At 37.3% G+C, this 24154-nt stretch overlaps 2 long non-coding RNA genes and 1 pseudogene across 2 annotated transcripts in view; 1 reads left to right on the top strand and 2 right to left on the bottom strand.

Annotated features, from left to right (window-relative positions):
* LOC145506922 (uncharacterized) overlaps nt 1–24154 on the top strand; it is a 70941-nt gene that overhangs the window by 30805 nt on the left and 15982 nt on the right. The window lies entirely within an intron of this gene.
* LOC145506919 (uncharacterized) lies at nt 994–5666 on the bottom strand. Its single transcript, XR_014054445.1, has 3 exons — nt 5585–5666; nt 4436–4669; nt 994–1444 (listed from the first exon to the last, which is right to left on the bottom strand). It is a non-coding gene; the product is annotated as an uncharacterized LOC145506919 (long non-coding RNA).
* On the bottom strand, nt 8648–23496 carry LOC145539185 (olfactory receptor 10AG1-like; annotated as a pseudogene).

Below are 24154 nucleotides of genomic sequence, written 5' to 3'. Positions count from 1 at the left end.
CCATGCCTTCAGTGGTGTGTGTGTACGAGAGTTGCTGTTATTCAGTGGCCAAGTCCATCTCTTTGCGACCCATGAACTGCAGCATGCCAGGCTTCCCTGCCCTTCATTATCTCCCTGAGTTTGCTCAAACTCATATCCATTGAGTCAGTGATGCCATCCAACCATTTCATCCTCTGTCGCCCCCTTCTCCTCTTGCGTTCAATCTTTTCCAGCATCAGGGTCTTTTCCAATGAGTTGTATCTTTGTATCAGATGGCCAAAATATTGGAGCTTCAGCTTCAGCATCAGTCCTTCCAATGAATATTCAGAGTTAATTCCTCTAGAATTGGCTAGTTTGATATCCTTGCTGTCCCAGGGACTCTCAAGAATCTGTGTTAGAAATTATACTCTTTCTACTCACTCTTTCACAGTAGCAATTATTTCATTGTTTTCAGTATGTTGTGTGTAACTTACATACTATGTGTTAATTAATTTGAAAGCCAGTAAATCCCTGCAAAGGAAACACACCTATATCCATATCCTTAAAGGATAATAAGTGAGGACAGTGGTCAAGTTTCAGCTACAAAAATGTAGAGATACATGAGGCAAAAGTAACAGTCCATATAAAACTTGAGAATCCTGAGGAATACTATAACTTAGAAAAGGAAATTTAAGTAGAAATTTCTTTTACCATCTACACTATTCCAGACTATATACATACTAAAGAACTGAAGGTATTTGAACCTTGCCTCATTATTATACAATTCTCCCAAAGAAAATGCTATTTTAAGAAATATAAAAATGCTATAAATGTGTGGTTAAAAATGATCAGTAACAAGTGACTGATAGGTGATATTACTAAGAAATGGTTTCATCTGTATAAGTCTAGACAACCATGAATATTTTTTTACTACCTCATCCTGACACTTTAACCATGTTTTACTCACCTGTTTAATTCAATGTAGATAATAGCACTGGGACACTGATTAAAACTGTCTTGTGGAATGAATCACACTTTTTTTTTTCAACTAGCTTGTATCATCCACCTACATTTGATGAGCTAACCGTTGCCTTCAGAAACTGTCATCTGCTTTCTTCTTATCGTATCTGCTCTTTATGTAAGGTCTTCTCACAATTCTTATTGTTCCCCTCTCTCAATTATTCCTACTGTTCAAGTAGTGTAATGCATTTGAAATGCATACTGAAATAAAATATTTCCAGAAAAAGAAAGAACAACAGAACTTGATAGCAAGACTGTAGTGAAATCTTGTTTTGCCTCAATTTTTATTTGTCAAATGGAACCACATTTTATGACTGTTAAGTGGAATTATCAGTGTAAAGCCATTATTTGCAAAGTAAGAAATATTATAATTTTTCAAATTCTATCAAATTGGACTTATCTTCAAAACTTTAAGTGTTAGTTGCTCAATCGTGTCCGACTATTTTGCCATCCCATGGACTGTAGCCTGCCAGGCTCCTCCGTCCAAGGGTTTTTCCAGGCAAGAATACTGAAGTGGGTTGCCATTTCCATTCACAGGGATCTTCCTGACCCAGGGATCGAACCCCGGTCTCCTGCATTGCAGGCAGACTCTGTGCCATTTGAGTCACTAGGGACCACACTTCTGAACTCTATCTCACCAAAAATTTCCCTCAAATTATGCCACATATGTTCTGGCCTCTGTGACTTCTAGAAACTGTTGGGTCCTTCTATTATACTATTCAGAAAGAAAAAAAAATTAGCTAATTCAGCTATATGTAGCAACTTCTTTTACTCAAATTATTCAATTTTTTTTTTATATTTCCACTAAAACAATGATTTCCTTTGCTGTGGGGGTTATTATATTAAGTGTAGGTGGTATGTCATAATTCATTTATTACTATTGACAGCAAGTTTATAAAATCGAATTGAAGACAGGAAATAAAATCTAAAATTGATGAATGAAGTACAGAAACCTTTTTCTTTTAAGGAGAATTCTCCAAAGACAAAAAGAAAACCTGGCAATATATATTTAATACTTTCAGATTCATTAATCATAGAACTTAATTTTAACAAGCAAATGATTCCCTTGGTGTTAGTAGGATGCATACTCATTGTAATAAAGTCCATTCTCTTATCTTACTCCTTAGTAATATACAATTAAAATTTTAAGAGCTTGAATATATACAAACTGTTTAAAAGAGGTATAACACAAAGTGATCAATTAGTAAATACTCACAGTTAAGATGATAATGATGATGATGAAGATGTCAGTAATATGATATATTGGACCATTGTATTACAAAATACTTTGTAATTTCTCATTTGATAATATAATGATGAGAATCAGAAAAGTAAAAAGCTGTGTGAATTAGGGTTTGAAGTCAAACAACAACAATTACATGCAACAATTTCTTTTTTAAATTTTCCAGAATAAGTGTTGTCTTTCTGATGCTAATTATATACAGATATATATATAAAAAATAATTTGCAACTGGACAAAAATGGTTCATGCTTACCTGTTTAAATTGATATCAAATATAATGCTTACCTTTATAGATAGAGTGAAAAGACAGAGAGAGAATGAGAGTTTTTCCCTCATAGTTAGATAATTCAGATTTATTTAAAACAGAGGTTAATTGGCATCTAATATATGTTCTATTGTTTTAACATGTAGAGTTCTTTAAATAGGAAATATTTACTCTTGGGATCAGCTCCTTCCCCAGGTTACCTACCTCCTAATTGAAATAAACTATTCTCCCTGCCACTCAAGGACTTTATTACAACAACCAAAATCATATCTGCTCATACCACTCCTCAAAATTCTCTACCTCTCTTATGGTATTTTGTGATCATTAGGAAATATACACAATGTAAAATCAAAAGTTTATGATTATGTATTACTTGTGATATGAAATGAAGATGTTCTTAAAAAGGATGCAATTATACAATGTTTCAAATTGAAGATAACTTAATTTTTCTGAAGTAGGAAAAAATTCAGAAGTAGGAAATGCAGGGATGTTGGGGGCAGTTATGCCATCTTCACCATGAATCTTGTCTACACAATCACACAGTAGCCAGGTGTGCCTCTTAACTTCCCAGACTACAGAAAGGGAGCTGGTGATCACAGGAATCAATCACTAATTCCTTTTTTTGATGTACACTCTGGAAACAGCATGCAGAGTTTCCAGGAATAGTCCCTCATCTCAACTTTAGTTGCAAGATCACTCCAAGTAGGAAGAGAGGATGGAAATATTTCTAGCTGTCCTGCCATGTGACCGGCTAAGATTCCCTATTTCTTTCGTTAACTTCCCTCACTTGGAACAACCTGAAATTCTAAGTAGTTCCTGGATAAACTTCTCAGTCAAGGGTGTTCTCAGATTAATTGTGAGGATTCTCAGCAGTGGTTACAATGTAACAGAACAATTACTCGCTATCACCTCTTACACACACACGCACACAAACACACTCACAAAATACAATGTAAGAGAATATTAGACTTAACTATGGGAAGCAGGAATACATTTGCACCTGTATGAAGATTAAAGGAAATTTGAAAAAAGCATATTTTAGAAAATCATGCCAATGCATGGAAATCGATCACTCTTCAAGGGTTATATATTTATATAACATAACAATGTTTAGTTATTACTTTGTGATTTATTTTAATTTAATTTAATTCTAGCCATTAAAATACATAAAAACATAAATTATGTTTAGCATAATCTTATCTTGGTTTTAATTCACATTTCATAATGGCTAATGGTGATGAGCATCTTTTATGTGATTATTTGATTTCTGTTTATTTGCTTTAGTAAAATATCTATTTAAGAATTTTGTACATTTGTTAGTTGTTGCTTGGCTTCCCTGGTGGTTCAGACAGTAAAGAATCTGCCTGCAATGCAGGAGACCCAGGTCCAATCCCTGGGTAGGGAAGATCTCCTGGAGAAGGGAAGTCTACCCACTCCATTACTCCTGCCTGAAGAATTCTATGGACAGAGGAGCCTCTTGGGCTATAGTCCCTGTGGTCATAGAGTCAGACATGACTGAGTGACTAACACTTTTTCAGACTTTCACATTTATTAATTGCATTATTTCTATTTTTACTGTTGAAGGCACACTAGGTTTCAGAAAAAAATCATTAAATAGGATTCACTAAGCTTACTGGATAAAAATTAAGCAATAATTTATGACAGTCAAGGCATCCTGTTAAATATCCAACTCCTTTTTTGCACTAGTGAAAAAAGAGAAAGCCATCCAACATGAACAGGAAAATGGTTTCAGCAGACTTACCATTTGAGTGGTATCCTCTTAGAATGGGTCTTATAGCTAGATGCAAACTCACCATAATGTCAAAAGAGGCAAATTTATATATAATATACGTTTTATATAATAATAAGTGCTGTAACATTCTTATTGGAGAAGGCAATGGCACCCCACTCCAGTACTCTTGCCTGGAGAATCCCATGGACAGAGGAGCCTGGTAGGCTGCAGTCCATGGGGTTGCAAAGAGTCGGACACGACTGAGCGACTTCACTTTCACTTTTCACTCTCATGCATTGGAGAAGGAAATTGCAACCCACTCCAGTGTTCTTGCTTGGAGAATCCCAGGGACAGGGGAGCCTGGTGGGCTGGCCTCTATGGGCTCGCACAGAGTCGGACACGACTGAAGTGACTTAGAAGCAGCAGCAGCAACATTCTTATGCATGATGATCTGTAGTATTTATAGAAATGTTATATATATATATATATATATATATATACACACATATAGATACATATATAACATAATAAGAATGGTAATTATGCAGTGACTTATTCCCCATTTTTGTCTGAAAAGTACTTTTTTTTTCTTATTTAAGAGTGAGTGTTCCTTGACAATCTTATTTAGCATGATCCTGTTCCAAAGAGAGAGAGAGTAAGGTGTCTAAAGAGAAATTTGAATACATTTACTACAATTTTAGTTCTTATTACTGAAATTCACTATATATTACTGAAGGGAGTAATATATCGAGACAGTTGGCAGATAGAAGGTTTTAGGAATTGTAGTTCATGGCTCAGCGGCTAAAGAATACATCCGTAACGCAGGAGACACAGGTTTGATCCCTAGGTCAGGAAGATCTCCTTGAGGAGCAAAATGGCAACCCACTCTAATATTCTTGCCTGAAAAATCCAGAGGAGCCTAGCAGGCTACAGTCCAAAGTGTTGCAAAGGGTTGGACATGACTGAGAGACTAAGCACACACAACAAAGGCCACATGCAATTTTGCAGCTTAAAGATACGATGTTTAAAACTTTTATGTATCTTCTAAGGACACGTATTTCTATACGTCATAAATTTTTATTGAAATGGGCTTTTGTTATTATAATTGTTACTACCTTCTTATGGGTAATTAAGCTTAGTTTTCACAAGTATTTTCTTTAGAAGGGCATTATGCCAAAACTATTACTATTGCTAAAGAAACAATGTGTAAATGTCCCTTGTGAAAAGCAATCTTCAACATATAACAACATTCAACCAAAATGAATCCAGACAGGAATGTGCATGTTTTTTGTCTCATTAAACACACATTTTTGGTGGTATATATTTTGAAGCCATTGTTTTAACATAACAGAGAATCTAATCTCACCAAGTCATATACTGGGTAGCCCAATCAGGTGGCCAGAGGTGAAGAAATGCTGCTGTCCAGAAAGCAGGTGTAGTTTAAAAATCTGGAAAAACAAGATACAAGAGACTAATGTTTGGTCTTTACTTCAAGAGATTAATGGAGCCCCAGATGGCAATCTTTGGCTAATATTTCAAAAAAGTATAGATAAAGTCCATTGTTTTTATGAACCATATCATAAATTTCTTTCCTGTCAATTTAAAATATATTAGCTGCTAATGGATAGAAAACAAAAAAAAATTAAATGTCAAGAAATAATTTCTAGGGGCTACCCCATGTGAATCAAAAGTTTGGGAAGAAAAGAGTTAGAGAAATAAAAGGAGGAAATATAAAAATCGCAAGGAATTTTGTAATGGTATAATCCTGCCCTTGTTAATAAACACTGAGTTCACAATGATACACATGTTTACTGATATTTCATTTGAATATTACTGAAGGTTTAGCTCTGATTTAGAACTCAGTGCATGAAAGCCTTTCCTTTGGTATTCTGATTGGAGTTATTCCACATGAGGGTATAGTGGGTTAAATAACCAATGTTTAGTGGTTCTCTGAAATCTCTAGATTTTTTAGCATCAGTCTGAGATAAGCCATAGCAGTGTTCATTTCTTCAGTCATTCATTCAATCCCTCTGTCACACATTATTTAACTGCTAATGAGCAGTTACTATGCCATAGAATCCAGGAAAGCCAACAAGTACAGGTGTGGATTAGTAAGCAATTATGTACGTAAATAATCTTGCATATTTGCAGTATATTTGAGCCAAAAATCTTAGCAGACTGAATTCTGTTGTTGTTTTTGTTCAGTGGCTAAGTCAAGTCTGACTCTTTGTGATCCATGGATTGCAGCATGTCAGGCTTCCCTGTCCTTCACTATCTCCCAGTTTGCTCAAACACATGTCCATTGAGTCGGTGATGCCATCCAACCATTTCATCCTCTGAAATGATGCACATAACACTTTTATTCATAAAGAAGGATTATTTTTAGACATAGAGTATTGAAGATAGATTAATTTGCCTAGTATATACCTAGGCACAATAAATTTTGGTTTATTATTTTAAAGTATCTAAAAGTACATTTTGGAAAGATATTCCCATCTGAATGCAGAGTTCCAAAGAATAGCAAGGAGAGATAAGAAAGCCTTCCTCAGCAATCAATGCAAAGAAATAGAGGAAAACAAGAGATTGGGAAAGATTAGAGATCTCTTCAAGAAAATTAGAGATACCAAGGGAACATTTCATGCAAAGATGGGATCAATAAAGGACAGAAATGGTATGGACCTAACAGAAGCAGAAGATATTAAGAAGAGGTGGCAAGAATACACAGGAAAACTGTACAAAAAAGATCTTCGTGACCCAGATAATCACGATGGTGTGATCACTCACCTAGAGCCAGACATCCTGGAATGTGAAGTCAAGTGGGCCTTGGAAAGCATCACTACGAACAAAGCTAGTGGAGGTGATGGAATTCCAGTTGAGCTATTTCAAATCCTCAAATATGATGCTGTGAAAGTGCTGCACTCAACATGCCAGCAAATTTGGAAAACTCAGCAGTGGCCACAGGACTGGAAAAGGTCAGTTTTCATCCCAATCCCAAAGAAAGGCAATGCCAAAGAATGCTCAAACTACCGCACAATTGCACTCATCTCACACGCTAGTAAAGTAATGCTCAAAATTCTCCAAGTCAGGCTTCAGCAATACATGAACTGTGAACTTCCAGATATTCAAGCTGGTTTTAGAAAAGGCAGAGGAACCAGAGATCAAATTGCCAATATCCGCTGGATCATCGAAAAAGCAAGAGAGTTCCAGAAAAACATCTATTTCTGCTTTATTGACTATGCCAAAGCCTTTGACTGTGTGGATCACAATAAACTGTGGAAAATTCTGAAAGAGATGGGAATACCAGACCATCTGACCTGTCTCTTGAGAAACCTGTATGCAGGTCAAGAAGCAACAGTTAGAACTGGACATGAAACAACAGACTGGTTCCAAATAGGAAAAGGAGGATGTCAAGGCTGTATATTGCCACCCTGCTTATTTAACTTCTATGCAGAGTACATCATGAGAAACGCTGGGCTGGAAGAAACACAAGCTGGAATCAAGATTGCCGGAAGAAATATCAATAACCTCAGATATGCGGATGACACCACCCTTATGGCAGAAAGTGAAGAAGAACTAAAGAGCCTCTTGATGAAAGTGAAAGAGGAGAGTGAAAATGTTGGCTTAAAGCTCAACATTCAGAAAACTAAGATCATGGCATCCAGTCCCATCACTTCATGGCAAATAGATGGGGAAACAGTGCAAACAGTGTCAGACTTTATTTTTTTGGGCTCCAAAATCACTGCTAATGGTGATGGCAGCCATGAAATTAAAAGATGCTTACTCTTTGGAAGGAAGGTTATGGCCAATCTAGATAGCATATTTAAAAGCAGAGACATTACTTTGCCAACAAAAGTCCGTCTAGTCAAGGCTATGGTTTTTCCAGTGGTCATGTATGGATGTGACAGTTGGACAGTTAAGAAAGCTGAGCGCTGCAGAATTGATGCTTTTGAACTGTGGTGTTGGAGAAGACTCTTGAGAGTCCCTTGGACTGCAAGGAGATCCAATCAATCCATCCTAAAGGAGATCAATCCTGAGTGTTCATTGGAAGGACTGATGTTGAAGCTGAAACTCCAATACTTTGGCCACCTCATGCAAAGAGTTGACTCATTGGAAAAGACCCTAATGCTGGGAAGGATTGGGAGCAGGAGAAGAAGTGGACGACAGAGGATGAGATGGTTGGATGGCATCACTGACTCGATGGACATGGGTTTGGGTAGACTCCGGGAGTTGGTGTTGGACAGGGAGGCCTGGCATGCTGTGATTCATGGGGTCGCAAAGAGTCGGACACGACTGGGCGTCTGAACTGAACTGAAAAGTACGTTATAAACTAGAAGTTGTTAACTTCTTAACAGAGGAATGTAGAGATTTGTAATGATTCTCTGATAACTACATGCAAGTAGATAAAGCACTGATAATTAACCTCATCACGCTATATTTTAAGTAATAATTTTCTCAGTGCTGCAATCACATGCTTGTTCTGAAGGCTGTATATCATGGGATTGAACATCGGAGTCACTATGGTGTAGAACAGAAAGAGGAGTCTGTCAGTTCCTGCAGAATGACTGGCTTTTGGTCTTGAGTAGATAATGACAGCAAATCCGAAGAATAACACCACAACCAACAGGTGAGAAGAGCATGTGGAGAAGGCTTTAGTCTGTCCTCTGGCGGTTGGCAACCTCAGAATAGTGGAAATGATTTTGCTGTAAGAGGCAAGGATCAGCATAAAAGGTACAGCAACAAACAACAGAGCTACTGCATAGACTGAGAGCTCATGTGCAAAAGTGTCTCCGCAGGCCAGCTTCAGAATGGGGGGAATGTCACAGAAGAAGTGGTTAATCTGGTTCGAACGACAGAAACTCAGAGAGAAGATCTGGCACATTTGCCCTGTCTGCACTGGGATTCCACTGACCCAAGGAGCCCACAGCCAGCTGGAGGCACATCTTTGGGGTCATGACCAGGGGATAGTGCAGAGGGTCACAGATGGCCACACAGCCGTTATAGGCCATCACCGCCAGGAGGAAGCACTCAGTGGTTCTGAGGATAAGGAAGAAGCACATTTGAGCACAGAAATGCTTCTGTCCTGAGTCCAAAGGTTCACCAGAATCCTAGGGAGAGTGACGGACATGTAACAGATGTCCAAGGAGGAAAAGTTTGCCAGGAAGAAATACATGGGTTTGTGCAGTGCAGGGTCAAGCATAGTTATTATTATTATAAGACTGTTTCCAATAAAGATAATGATGTAAATGATGGAGAACACCCCAAATAATAGCCATTGAAGGTTTGGAAAGTCAGAAAACTCCATGAGTACAAATTCCATCACTTTGGATATGTTGTCTTTTGCTTCCATATCTTCATATTTCACCTGTGGGAATGATCCAATCAGAGGTACTATTATTTCACTTTCATTAGGTCTTGTTTTCTTATTTATAAAACGGGATGTTGCAGCTTTCTATTTTTCAATTTCCTACAAAAACCAAACCTATAACACCAGGTACTCTAAATGTGTGATAAAGTATGTTTTTCATCATTATTAAATCTATCTGTAAATTAAAAAAAAAACTTTTAATCTTTCTTTTCTGCTATATACAATATTTAGTTCTGAAGATGCAAAATTGTAATTTTGCTATTCATCTGAACACTCAAAATTACAAATTCTGAATTTAAGTTCCTTTGTGAAATAACTTGATATTTTCATTTGAAGTGTTGTTCTTTTCACTTCTCCATTCTGTTTTTCATTATCAATTCAAATTTTTTTTTTTTTTTACTCTTTTAAATGTCCTAAGCAATATAAAATAGTTTTAGGGATACATAAAGTTAATTTTTAAAAATCAGTTTTTTTTCAGTCATATTTCCAACATCTTTTTAACTTTGACATTCTGCATATTTAGCTATTTTATTATAAAACAAAGTTCATCAGCTAACCTCTCAATATTTTTGAATGGTATTTAATTTTTAAAACTATGTATTTCAATATAGTGTCTACAAATTCAGCATTGATAATTTTTATTCAGATTTTTCTGCTCAAAGAATTCTAAGCTGGTCTTCCTGTCCAGGAACTCTCATAAGGGTAAGAGGCATGTTCATATAGCATTTATATTCATTAAAACATTCAAACTAGAATGTTCACCTGTCACACACTTACTGTAAGAAATACATCCACCACAACAGCTATCTGAGAGCCTCTTAAATTACAAAGGACTTCAATAATTGCAACAATTCTGCTGAATACCTTTAATTAATTAATTGTTTTGTTTTGTTTTGTTTTGGTCCTATGTGAGTGTTAGTTCATGCATGTGAAAGCCTTGGGTTGAGATTGTCCATCTTTAAGTCATCTTTTTTCTTTGCTATATCTAGGTTTTAAGCTTTTGATCATCAGTGTGTCTTTGTATGCAATCTGTATTATGTTTCTTCCACAAAAAGTGACTTACTAACTTCTTGAATTAATAATTAAAATGAATCAACATGTTTGCTTTGTCAAAATAGTCCTCAACATGTAAACAAGGATACTTACCCAAAATTCAAATTGACCATCCTTCCCTCCTGGTACAGCTCAACCATGCCTTCTCTGCATATATGTCTGTGTGTGAGTGTGTGTGTATTTAGAAATTGCACTTTTTTCACTTACTTTTGCAAAATATCAAGTTATTTCATTATTTTCAGTATGTCATACATAGCTCTCATGGTATGTGTTAATTAATTTGGAAGTCCATGGAAACAGTCACTGCAAAGAAGAGGCACACCTATATCCATATTCTAAAGTGTTTTAAGTCATAATGAATGATCAACATTTTGGCTACAGAAATGTAGACACACATGGGGCAGAAGCAATAGTCCATCAAAACTGTGGGCTTCCCGAGGAATTCGGTGACTTAGAAAAAGAAAGCTAATAACATTTATCTATTTAATTCAATGTAGAGTATATTACTGGAACACTGATTAAAATTGTTTTTTGAATTAATTTCCAATCTTTTTAGACTGGCTTACATCATGCACCTACATTTGAAGAGCTGTTAATGTTCAGAAAATTCCACCTGCTTGATTTTCTCTATCGTATCTGCTCTTTATGTAAGGTCTTCTCTGCTTCTTTGGTCCTGTCTCTCAATTCTTTCTACTGTTCAAGTAGGGTAGTACATTTGAAAATCATACTGAATCTAAGGTGCCAAAAAAAAAAAAAAAAGAAAAATCAAGAATAACAGAATTTGATATTAAGAACATAGTGTTCCACATTTACTAAAATCCTTTTTAGCTTCAACTTTTTGTCAAATGGGACATTTTGTTAAAATCAATGGAATTATCAATGCAAAGTCATTTATAATGTAAGACATATTGCAATTATTCAAATCCCATCCAAATCATACTTAATCTAAACTCAACCTCATCAAAATTACTTTTCTCAAATCTCATAGCATAGCTGCTGGTTTCTGATTTCTGGAAACCTTTAGATGCTTTTATTTCTACAACTCAGAAAGAAAATTACTAAATGATTCAGCATACATAGCCACTTTTGTATTTACTCAAATAATTCATGTTTATTTTTCTGACCTTTCCACTGCAATGTTTATCTTTGGTGTGAGATTTATGATTAACATATACACCATCTATCATCAAAATGTATAGGCAAGTTTAAAAAATCAAATTGAAGACAGGAAATACAAATCTAGAATTTGTGACTACAATTCCGAAGCCTGTATCCTTAGGATAAGCATGTAAATATAAAAATGAAAACATTCCAATGTCTCATTATTATTTTCCATTTCATTTACCATAAAATTTAAATTTAACAAGTATAGAGTCTCTTTAATAATAGGATGCAAACCCATTTTAGGAAAGTTCATTTATTATTTTTCTCTTTAGTTATATACAATTAATTTTAATGGAATAGCCCCAGATTTAATACATGAAAACTACCTAAATATATGTGCAACAAAAAATCACTACAAGTGTTAGCACTTAAAAAGATTATAAATGACAAAAATGTTGAAGAGGTCAGTAATCATTGGTATATTAGCCCAGATGTTACAAAGTATTTTATTATTTCTCATTTGATAATATAATGATGACAATCAGAAAAGTATCAAAATGTTATCTGAATTTGATTTGAAATTAAATAGCAACAATTACTTTTTTTAAAATTTTCCAAAATGAGTATTCTCTTGCTGATGCTAAATACATACATATATATGCAAAAATAAGTTGATATTGGACAAAAATGATCCACACTTAGCTGTTTGAATTGTTAAATATAATGCTTCCCCTTATAGGTAGAGTTAAATGACAGAGAACATGACAAAGATTTTTTGTTTGTTTGTTTATTTTGACAGTTGAGCAATTCACATTTACTTGAAATGAGGTTAGTCAGCACCTAAAATGTATTACACTGACATAATAGATAAAGCCCTTTAAATAGGAGATATTATTTGCTCTTGGGAACAGCTCCTTTCCCAGCTCACTTTCTATCTGAATAAAACAATTTTGTCTGCCACTCGAGAAGTTTGGAGACGGCAATGGCAAACCACTCCAGTACTCTTGCCTGGAAAATCCCATGGACTGAGGAGCCTGGTAGGCTGCAGTCCATGGGATCGCGAAGAGTCGAACACGACTGAATGATTTCACTTTCACTTTTCACTTTCATGCATTGGAGAAGGAAATGGCAACCCGCTCCAGTGTTCTTGCCTGGAGAATCCCAGGGAAGGGGGAGCCTGGTGGGCTGCCGTCTATGGGGTCGCACAGAGTCGGAAATGACTGAAGCGACTTAGCAGCAGCAGCAGCAAGAAGTTTTGTGTAACAACCAAAATCATATCTGTCCATACCGTGCCTTTTCAAAACTCTCTACTTCTCTAACAGCATTTTTGTGATTGTTAAGGAATATAAGCATTGTAAAAGCAGACATTTACATATTACTTATGATATAAAATAAAGATTTTTTAAAAATGCAATTGCACAGTGTCTCAAATTAAAGAGAAGTTTATTTTTCTGTCATTAAAATTTAGAAATAAGGGTCTTCCATGGTAGTAGAGTGGATAAGAAACTGCCTGTCAATGAAGGAGACACAGGTTCGATCCCTGGTCCTGGAAGATTCCACATGTCACGGGAGAGCTAAGTCTGCACCATGACTACTGAGGCTGCACTCTAGCATCTGCAAGCTGCAACTATTGAAGCCCATGCTCCTCAGAAAGAGAAACCACCACAATGACAAGCTCCATTACACACATATACACAATCACACATAGACACTCACTCACAAAATGTAATGGAAAACAATATTAGATTTAACTATAAAAAGCAAGAATACTTTTATACTTTATAAAGATTAATGATTAGAAAGATGAAAAATGTATTTTAGAAACATTATGTCCATACATGGAATGGTATCACTATTCAAGGTTTATATATTTACTCACAAATTTTGTTATATTATTTTGTGATTTTTTATTTTAATTCTAGCCATTAAAGTACATGTGTATCATAATTTTATTTTAATTTTAATTTGCATTTCAAAATGCAAATGCAAATGCTGAAGATAGTGAGCAAGTTTTGTGTTATTATTTGAATTCTGTGTATCCTTTTAGTAAAGTATCTATCAAAGAGTTTTAGTCTCTATTACAGTATCTATCAATTTGTTGATTAGGTTGCTTCTTCTCTTGCTACGGATCTTGGGGAGTTTTTGTATTGTCTATATACATTTCACTTTTTTGAATATGTGATTCACAAATACTTCCACACCTCAGTTTTATATTAATGTTTTGTTGAGACAAGAAGACAACTTATTTTCTCCTTATGAGTCCCATTTTACATATTTAGCAGACTTAATCTTAATAATACAATTTTAGTTATAAGAACTTGTTATGACTCAGTTGTTCAAAGGAAAGACATTGAAATAACCACGGATCAGTACTGATGTAGCTACTATTAATCACAAGCTCTTGAATTAATTTTTCCTATTTGGATATGCTATTTCAAATAATCATGAAAGTGTCATACTTGCAGTGAGCCAAGTTTTAAAGAATCTGCAAAGCCTACAGATTTAACAATGATTTTGAATATCAAAGATCATATAACAGCAGAACAATGTTGATGACAAAATTAAATATTATTTTAAAAATAAGGTATTTGCCTAAAAAAACGCTTTTAGATCATCAAATGTCTGACTGTAAAAAGTTATATTTATGAAAAACAAAATAACAGAAACATGCAACTGCCGGAGTCCAGCTCCAGCAGCCAGGGAATTGGCCTGAAGGGATGAGCGATGTAGGCAGAGAATGATGCAGCCTCTGACTCAAGGTACAGGTGCTGCTACTGCTAAGTCGCTTCAGTCGTGTCCGACTCTGTGCGACCCCATAGACGGCAGCCGACCAGGCTCCACCGTCCCTGGGATTCTCCAGGCAAGAACACAAGGTACAGGACTGCATGTTTATTTCAAGCATCAGGTTTTCTTTTATACTTTGACAAAAGCATTAGGTCAGAGGTTTGACATCTCCAGTTCCCCCTCACCCAGATTTATTGTCTCCAGAAATCATTGTTGCCCTTCAACCAGAGTTCCTGCTTTAGCGATTCTCTCAGAATCAGGTTTACTATCTATTATCTACTTTCTCTTAAGTATCCTATGTTCAACTTGTGACTACATTGTAACTCATGCTTATCTCTGGGCTGCATACCACATTCCTCAGTTTATTTCTTATCTTTCTAAATCCTGCTAGCAGCCTAGTAGCCTAAGTTCATTATCTCCTAAAAAGGCTTCTAGCTATTAGTATCTCTAAAATTCCTAATCTCTATAAGCTATAGTAAAATATGCCAACACTACAACATTCCTTAAACTTTTAGCTTCTAACTATTCTTAATTATTCCTAAATCCTAAACTCAGCAAACTTCTTTTGCCATAAACATTTCCCTCACAAGCAGGTCTCAGATAACAATCTTTCCCATGGCCTCAAGCTGCGACCTACATGCTCATCCTGGAACATTCTTTGTAAAGATCCTTGAACAAATGTCAGTAGTTAACTTTATGGGTTATTTCCTGGGCATAACTGCAGAAGGCTTTATGCTTTCTCATGCTCCTCGCAAGAACAATAAGCACCTTAACACTATTTCCAGTCAACTCAACTGAAGGAAGGAAAGGAAAAGTCAGAATCACAAGACCTAACTTCTTCATCCCGGGACCGTGCCTGCGGGATGAGGAGAGGGGGTTGGGGCCTTGCCTCCATTTTGTCAGTAATGCCTAACGCGGCTCCCAACATGCAACACTTTTCTTTAAAATATCAATAGATCGATAGATCTTTCTAAAGTTAGACCTTTCTTGCCAATCTCCCATTGACACCAGGAAAATATTAAAATATTACAAAATAATAGTGAAACGTGTCTGTATCTTCAGCAGTCCATATCCCAAGAAGTTCATATATCAGATGAGAGTGTGTTGAGTACACGCATACCAAAGCAAAGCATCCTTGAAACACCGAAGTACTCAGCCACAATACACACATGATCATCATTAAAATCTACAAACAATAAATGCTGGAGAGGATGTGGAGAAAAGCGAACAGTGTTGCAGTTGGTAGGAATGCATGTTGATATAGCCACTATGGAGAACGGTATGGAGAATTCTTTAAAAAAAAAAATTAGTAATAAAACTACAATGTTGTTGTTCAGTCACTCAGTCATGTCCGACTCTTTGAGACCCCGTGGACTGCAGCACGCCAGGCTATCCTGTCCTTCACCATCTCATGGAGCTTGCTCAAGCTCATGTCCATTGAGTCAGTGATGCCATCCAACCATCTTGTCCTCTGTTGTCCCCTTCTCCTGCCTTCAATCTTTCCCAGCAATAGGGTCTTTTCTAATGAGTCAGCTCTTCACATCAGGTGGCTAAAGTAATGGAACTTCAGCTTCAGTCAGTATCAGTCCTTCCAATGAATATTGAATACAACAACCAGTGGGAGCTGTGGAATGCTGGCCTAAGTCCTTTTGAAGGTCACCATTACTGTCATTACCCCTACCATAGGCCAAACTACAGAGAGGGAACAACACTCCACCCATCAGCAGAAAAGTGGATTAAAGATTTACTGAGCATAACCCCACGATCAGAGCAAGATCCAGATTTTGCCACAGCCAGTACCTCCCAGCAAGAAGTTTCTACAAGCCTCTTACCCTTATCCATCAGAGGGAAGACAGAATGAAAACCACAATCACAGAAAACTAACCAAACTTATCACATGGATCACAGCCTTTTCTCACTTAATGAAACTATGAGCCATGCCCTGCAGGGCCACCTAAGATGGACCGGTGGAGAGTTCTGACCAAGTGTGGTCCACTGGGGAAGGGAATGGAAACCACTTCAGCATTCTTGCCTTGAGAACCCCATGAACAGTATGGAAAGGAAAAAAGACATGACACTGAAAGATGAATTTTCCAGGTTGGTAGGTGCCCAATATGCTACTGAAGAGTGAAAAAATAGCTCCAGGAGGAATGAAGAGGCCGAGCCAAAGTGGAAGCAACACTCAGCTGTGGATGTGTCTGGTGGTGAAAGTAAAGTGTGATGCTGTAAAGAACAATATTGCAGAGGAACCTGGAATGTTAGGTCCATGAATCAAGGTAAATTAGAAATGGTAAAACAGGAGATGGCAAGAGTGAACATTGACATTTTAGGAATCAGTGAACTAAAATGGATGGGAATGGGTAAATTTAATTCAGATGATCATTATATCTATTACTGTGGGCAAGAGTCCCTTAGAAGAACTGGAGTAGCCCTCATAGTCAACAAAAGAGTCTGAAATGCAGTATTTGGGTGCACTCTCAAAAATGACTGATCTCTGTTTGTTTCCAAGGCAAACCATTCAATATCATAGTAATCCAAGGCTATGCTCCAACCACTAATGCCAAAGAAGCTGAAATTGAATGGTTCTATTATGACCTTCAAGACTTTCTAGAATTAACACACCCAATATATGTCCTTTTCATTATAGGGGACTGGAATGCAAAAGTAGGAAGTCAAGAGATACCTGGAGTAATAGATAAGTTTGGTCTTTGAGTACAAAATGAAGCAGGGCAAAGTCTAACAGAGTTTTGCCAAGAGAATGCAGTGGTCATAGCAAACACCCTCTTCCAACAACATAAGAGACGACTCTACACATGGACATCACCAGACGGTCAATACCAAAATCAGATTAATTATATTCTTTGCAGCCAAAGATGGAGAAGCTCTATACAGTCAGCAGAAATAAGATTGGGAGCTGACTGTGGCTCAAATCACAAACTCTTTATTGCAAAATTCAGACTTAAACTGAAGAAAGTAGGGAAAACCACGAGGCAATTCAGGTATGACCTAAATCAAATCCCTTATGATTATACAATGGAAGTAACAGGTCAATTCAAGGGATTATATCTGATAGAGTGCCTAAAGAACTATAAATGGAGGTCTGTAATGTTGTAAAGGAGGTGGTGATCAAAATCATCCCCATGAAAACTTCCATAAGACCCAGCAATCTCACTCCTGGGTATATAACCTGAGAAAACCATAATTCAAAGAGATATGCAGAACTGTTTACAATAGCCAAGACATTGGAGCAACCTAGATGTACACTGACAGATGAATGGATAAAGAAGTAGTGGTACATTTATATAATGGAATATTACTCAGTTATAGAAAGTAATGAATTTGTGTCAGTTCTAATTAGGTGGATGAATCTAGAGCATGATATATAGAGTGAAGTAAGTCAGAAAGAGAGAAACAAATAATATTGTATATTAATGCAAATAAAATGGAATCTAGAAAAATAGTAATGATGAATCTATTTATTTAAGCCTGTGAAATAAAACACATTTATTTACTTCACAGAGCACTTCTGGTGGGGTGGTATGACTAGTCTTATACTTTTAAAATAAAGACATTGGAATGTCAGGTTCCTTATGCTTTCCTGCTTTCCCATTCTTAGATATGACTTCTGCACTCTTCCAAGGATGAAAGATGGAGAAGGAAATGGCAACCCACTCCACTATCTTTGCTTGGAAAATCCCATGGACAGAGGAGCTTGGTGGGCTGCAGTCCATGGGGTCGCAAAGAGTTAGGCACGACTGAGTGACTAACACTAAGGATGAAAGTAGTGGAAACAAAAGACTGAACACCTGTTGACATCTATCTTCATGTTACTAGCCAAAATTGAGTCATTGCTTCATACTCAGCTGGAATGGAGGCTGATAAATTGAATATTTCAAATCCTCATAGTACCGCTGAATTGGTTATGAGTTTGAAGTTTTGAATTTGTATATCCTGAGCAGATCTACACCATCTCTTATATTATTTTCTGTGAACATCATTATTTTCTGTGTATTAGTTGTCTCTTGCAGTTTTAGTAAATTACCACAAACTGAGTGCCTTAAAATTTATTATCTTAGAGTTCTGTAGATGATAGGTCGAAAGTGTTGGGAGGGCCACATTCTTTTTTTATGCTCTAGTGAGTATTCTATCTTTCTTGTTCAATTAAATTATTGGCAGAATTTACTTCCTTGAGGTTGTCGGACAGAGGACTGACTCCTTGCTGGCAACTGGTCAAATATCATGCTCACTTTCTAGAGATCAGGACAATCCTTGCTCTTTGTCCCAACAGATTTTGGAGCCAACAATGACGAAATGAGCCCTCCTTTTCTCTGCTCCATCTGTGATAACCTATTTTTTGAATATTGCTTTTCTTTCTCTTCTTGTTTTTAAGGCTTATGTGATCAGATTGGTTCTACCTGAATAATCTCCCCATTTCAATGATTTATGATATTAATCATATCTGTAAAGTCCATTTTGTAGTGTACTTGTTTCCAGGGATTCTAGTTCATCTCACCAGGAGAGATATCTATAACAATCTCCCAATGAAATACCATGACTGGCTTATGTGGTCTTCATTTGATTGAACCATTAACTTCCATAAATTATTCTCTGATACACCATAAAGGTACATCCAGGGATGAAGCCAGTTAGGTTATAATTAAAACTAAAACTAGAGAATGGAATAATTGCCAAAAGAACTGTAGCAGAAGTTCTCAGGGACAGCTACAACAAATCATCTCTTAATGTTGCTGATTTGAGGATGGAATTGGGAAGATGGGCATTAATAATCCTAGTGAGATATGTTCACTTTCCTTGATTATATCAGTCAATGATTTAAAATTTTCAACACTAAAGGAGAGGATAAAGACACAGGAAGTTAGTCCAGACACACTAATGTAATGCAATTGTATGGACTGTGGGTAATTCTGAACATAACTTCTAAAACTTTTCTTCACTTTTATATCCGTATATATTCTCTTTTCAAAATTCAAATTGACATGGATTTAGCTGTTAGAATGCAGTTATGTAACAGATTAAATAACACAAAGCAAATTATTTTGGATCAAATTTGCTAAGTAGAACATGCAAATATGTGCAAAGTAAACCAGTTAAGATGAGTAGGAAGGTACTCTTTATCATGCACTTAGGAAGAGAACAAAGTCTATGAACGCTATTCTTTTGGTTTTATGATTGAAGTAATTTCATGTGAGTTTATAGAGAATCAGCAAATATGCTCCCAATATTATTGGTTTTCTGAAAAATCTAGATTTTTTTGCTAGCAGTCTGATGTTGGCACTAGCAATATTCATTTACCCATTCACTCATTCAATCTCTCCTTCAAACATTCAATTTTCAACTGCTAGTAGTCATTTTCTGTGCTATAGAATCAAAGAATGCCAGCAAATGCAAATGTGGAGATAGAGATAATTATTTAGATAAATAAACTTATATATTTTCCAGTATATTTAAGCCAAAAAACTTAACTGATTCAATTTTGTTTTAGCTTTTTTAATATGTAAATTACTATGTAATTCATCTGGAAGTTCACGGTTCACGTATTGCTGAAGCCTGGCTTGGAGAATTTTGAGCATTACTTTACTAGCATGTGAGATGAGTGCAATTGTGCGGTAGTTTGAGCATTCTTTGGCATGACCTTTCTTTGGGATTGGAACGAAAACTGACCTTTTCCAGTCCTGTGGCCACTGCTGAGTTTTCCAAATTTGCTGGCATATCGAGTGCAGCACTTTCACAGCATCACCTTTGAGGGTTTGAAATAGCTCAACTGGAATTCCATCACCTCCACTAGCTTTGTTCGTAGTGATGCTTTCTAAGGCCCACTTGACTTCACATTCCAGGATGTCTGGCTCTAGGTGAGTGATCACACCATCGTGATTATCTGAGTCATGAAGATCTTTTTTGTACAGTTCTTCTGTGTATTCTTGCCACCTCTTCTTAATATCTTCTGCTTCTGTTAGGTCCATACCATTTCTGTCCTTTATCGAGCCCATCTTTGCATGAAATGTTCCTTTGATATCTCTCATTTTCTTGAAGAGATCTCTAGTCTTTCCCATTCTGTTGTTTTCTTCTATTTCTTCCCACTGATCGCTGAGGAAGGCTTTCTCATCTCTCCTTGCTATTCTTTGGAACTCTGCATTCATATGGGAATATCTTTCCTTTCCTCCTTTGCTTTTTGCTTCTCTTCTCTTCCCAGTTATCTGTAAGGCCTCCTCAGACAGCCATTTTGCTTTTTTGCATTTCTTTTCCATGGGGATTGTCTTGATCCCTGTCTGCTGTACAATGTCACGAACCTCTGTCCATAGTTCATCAGGCACTCTGTCTATCAGGTCTCGTCCCTTAAATCTATTTGCCACTTCTACTGTATACTCATAAGGGATTTGATCTAGGTCATACCTGAATGGACTACTGGTTTTCCCTACTTTCTTCAATTGAAGTCTGAATTTGGCAATAAGCAGTTCATGATCTGAGCCACAGTCAGCTGCCGGTCTTGTTTTTGCTGACTGTATAGAGCTTCTCCATCTTTGGCTGCAAAGAATATAATCAATCTGATTTCGGTGTTGACCATCTGGTGATGTCCACGTGTAGAGTCTTCTCTTGTGTTGTTGGAATAGGGTGTTTGCTATTACCAGTGCATTCTCTTGGCAAAACTCTATTAGCCTTTGCCCTGCTTCATTCTGTACTCCAAGGCCAAACTTGCCTGTTACGCCAGGTGTTTCTTGACTTCCTACTTTTGCATTCCAGTCCCCTATAATGAAAAGGACATCTTTTTTGGGGTGTTAGTTCTAGAGGGTCTTGTAGGTCTTCATAGAACCGTTCAACTTCAGCTTCTTTGGCGTTACTGGTCGGGGCATAGACTTGAATTACTGTGATATTCAATGGTTTGCCTTGGAAACGAACAGAGACCATTCTATCGTTTTTGAGATTGCATCCAAGTACTGCCTTTTGGACTCTTTTGTTGACCATGATGGCTACTCCATTTCTTCTAAGGGATTCTTGCCCACAGTAGTAGATATAATGGTCATCTGAGTTAAATTCACCCATTCCGGTTCATCTTAGTTCACTGATTCCTAGAATGTCGACATTCACTCTTGCCATCTCCTGTTTGACCACTTCCAATTTGCCTTGATTCATGGACCTAACATTCCAGGTTCCTATGCAATATTGCTCTTTACAGCATTGGACTTTGCGTCTATCACCAGTCACCTCCACAGCTGGGTATCGTTTTTGCTTTGGCTCCATCCCATCATGCTTTCTGGAGTTATTTCTCCACTGATCTCCATTAGCATATTGGGCACGTACTGACCTGGGGAGTTCATCTTTCAGTGTCCTATCTTTTTGCCTTTTCATGCTGTTCATGGGGTTCTCAAGGCAAGAATACTGAAGTGGTTTGCCAGCCCTTCCCCGGTGGACCACATTCTGTCAGACCTCTCCACCATGACCCATCCGTCTTGGGTGGCCCCACACGGCATGGCTTAGTTTCATTGAGATAGATAAGGCTGCGGTCCGAGTGATCAGATTAGCCAGTTTTCTGTAATTTTAGTTTCAGTGTGTCTGCCCTCTGATGCCCTCTCGCAACACTTACCGTCTTACTTGGGTTTCTCTTACCTTGGACGTGGGGTATTTCTTCACGGCTGCTCCAGCAAAGTGCAGCCATTGCTCCTTACCTTGGACAAGGGGTATCTTTGCCAACAAAAGTCCGTCTAGTCAAGGCTATGGTTTTTCCAGTGGTCATGCGTGGATGTAAGAGTTGGACGGTGAAGAAAGCTGAGCGCCGCAGAATTGATGCTTTCGAGCTGTGGTGTTGGAGTAGACTCTTGAGAGTCCCTTGGACTGCAAGGAGATCCAATCAATCCATCCTACAAGAGATCAATCCTGAGTGTTCATTGGAAGGACTGATGTTGAAGCTGAAACTCCAATACTTTGGCCACCTCATGCGAAGAGTTGATTCATTGGAAAAGACCCTAATGCTGGGTGGGATTGGGGGCAGGAGGAGAATGGGACAACAGAGGATGAGATGGTTGGATGGCATCACCGACTTGATGGACATGGGTTTGGGTAGACTCTGGGAGTTGGTGATGGACAGAGAGGCCTGGCATGCTGCGATTCATGGGGTCACAAAGAGTTGGACACGACTGAGCGACTGAACTGAACTGATGTAATTCATGAGGCAGGATTATTCCTTAGGCATGGAGGATTGACGACTCATTTATCTGGTATATATCCAAGCCCAGTAAATTGTGGATTAGTTTTCTAAAGTATTCATAAGTACATCTGAGAATAGAGGTGGCTAACTTCTTAAAGGGGGCAGATAGAAGATGAAAATGTTTCTCTGTTAACTGTTTAGCAAACAGTTAAAACATTTATAATTAAAATCATCACCCTATTTTTTAAGTAATAATTTTCTCAGTGCTGTAATCACATCCTTGTTCTGAAGGCTGTATATCACAGGATTGAACATCAGAGTCACTATGGTGTAGAACAGAGAGAGGAGTCTGTCAATTCCTGCAGAATGACTGGATTTGGGCCTTAAGTATGCAATGGTAGCAGATCCAAAGAATAAAAACACAACCAACAGGTGAGAAGAGCATGTGGAGAAGGCTTTAGTCTGTCCTCTGGCTGTCGGCAACCTCAGAATAGTGGAAATGATTTGGCTATAGGAGGCAAGGATCAGCATAAAAGTTACAGCAACAAACAGCAGAGCTACTGCATAAACTGAGAGCTCATGTGCAAAAGTGTCTCTGCAGGCCAGCTTCAGAATGGGGGAAATGTCACAGAAGTGGTTAATCTAGTTCGAATGACAGAAACGCAGAGAGAAGATCTGGCACATTTGCCCTGTCTGCACTGGGATTCCACTGACCCAAGGAGCCCACAGCCAGCTGGAGGCACGTCTTTGGGGTCATGACCAGGGGATAGTGCCGAGAGTCACAGATGGCCACACAGCAGTCATAGGCCATCACCGCCAGCAGGAAGCACTCAGTCATTCCAAGGATAAGGAAGAAGCACATTGGGCAGCACAGTCCAGGATAGATATTCTTCTGTCCTGAGTCCAAAGGTTCACCAGAATCCTAGGGAGAGTGATGGACATGTAACAGATGTCCAAGGAGGAAAAGTTTGCCAGGAAGAAATACATGGGTTTGTGCATTGCAGGGTCAAGTGTAGTTATTATTATTATAAGACTATTTCCAATAAAGATAATGATGTAAATGATGGAGAACACCCCAAATAATAGCCATTGAAGGTTTGGGAGATCAGAAAACCCTAGGAGTACAAATTGTATCACTGTGGACATGTTGTCTTCCGCTTCCATCTCTTCATATTTCATCTGTGGAAATGATTCAATCAAAGGTACTGTTATTTCACTTTCTTTGGCTTTTGTTTCCTTATATATATAAAAAATGGTACACCATTCATTTTTTCCAATTGAGAAGAAAACAAACCTATAATTGCTAGGTGTCTAACAGGTTGTGAATTACAGTTTTCATTATTATTAAATCAATTTGTAAGAAAAGTTATCCATTTAATCTTTATTTTCTGCCATGAATTATCACTTTTTCTTGAAGATATGTGATTATAATTTTGCTCTTCATCCGAATGCTCATAAATGCAAGAATT

This window comes from Giraffa tippelskirchi, chromosome 1, assembly GCF_054371585.1.
Source record: "Giraffa tippelskirchi isolate mGirTip1 chromosome 1, T2T-mGirTip1v1.2.pri, whole genome shotgun sequence".
Classification (NCBI taxonomy): Eukaryota; Metazoa; Chordata; class Mammalia; order Artiodactyla; family Giraffidae; genus Giraffa; species Giraffa tippelskirchi.
The sequence above is the reverse complement of the archived record's forward strand: the minus strand, read 5'-3'. Positions and strand labels throughout refer to the sequence as shown.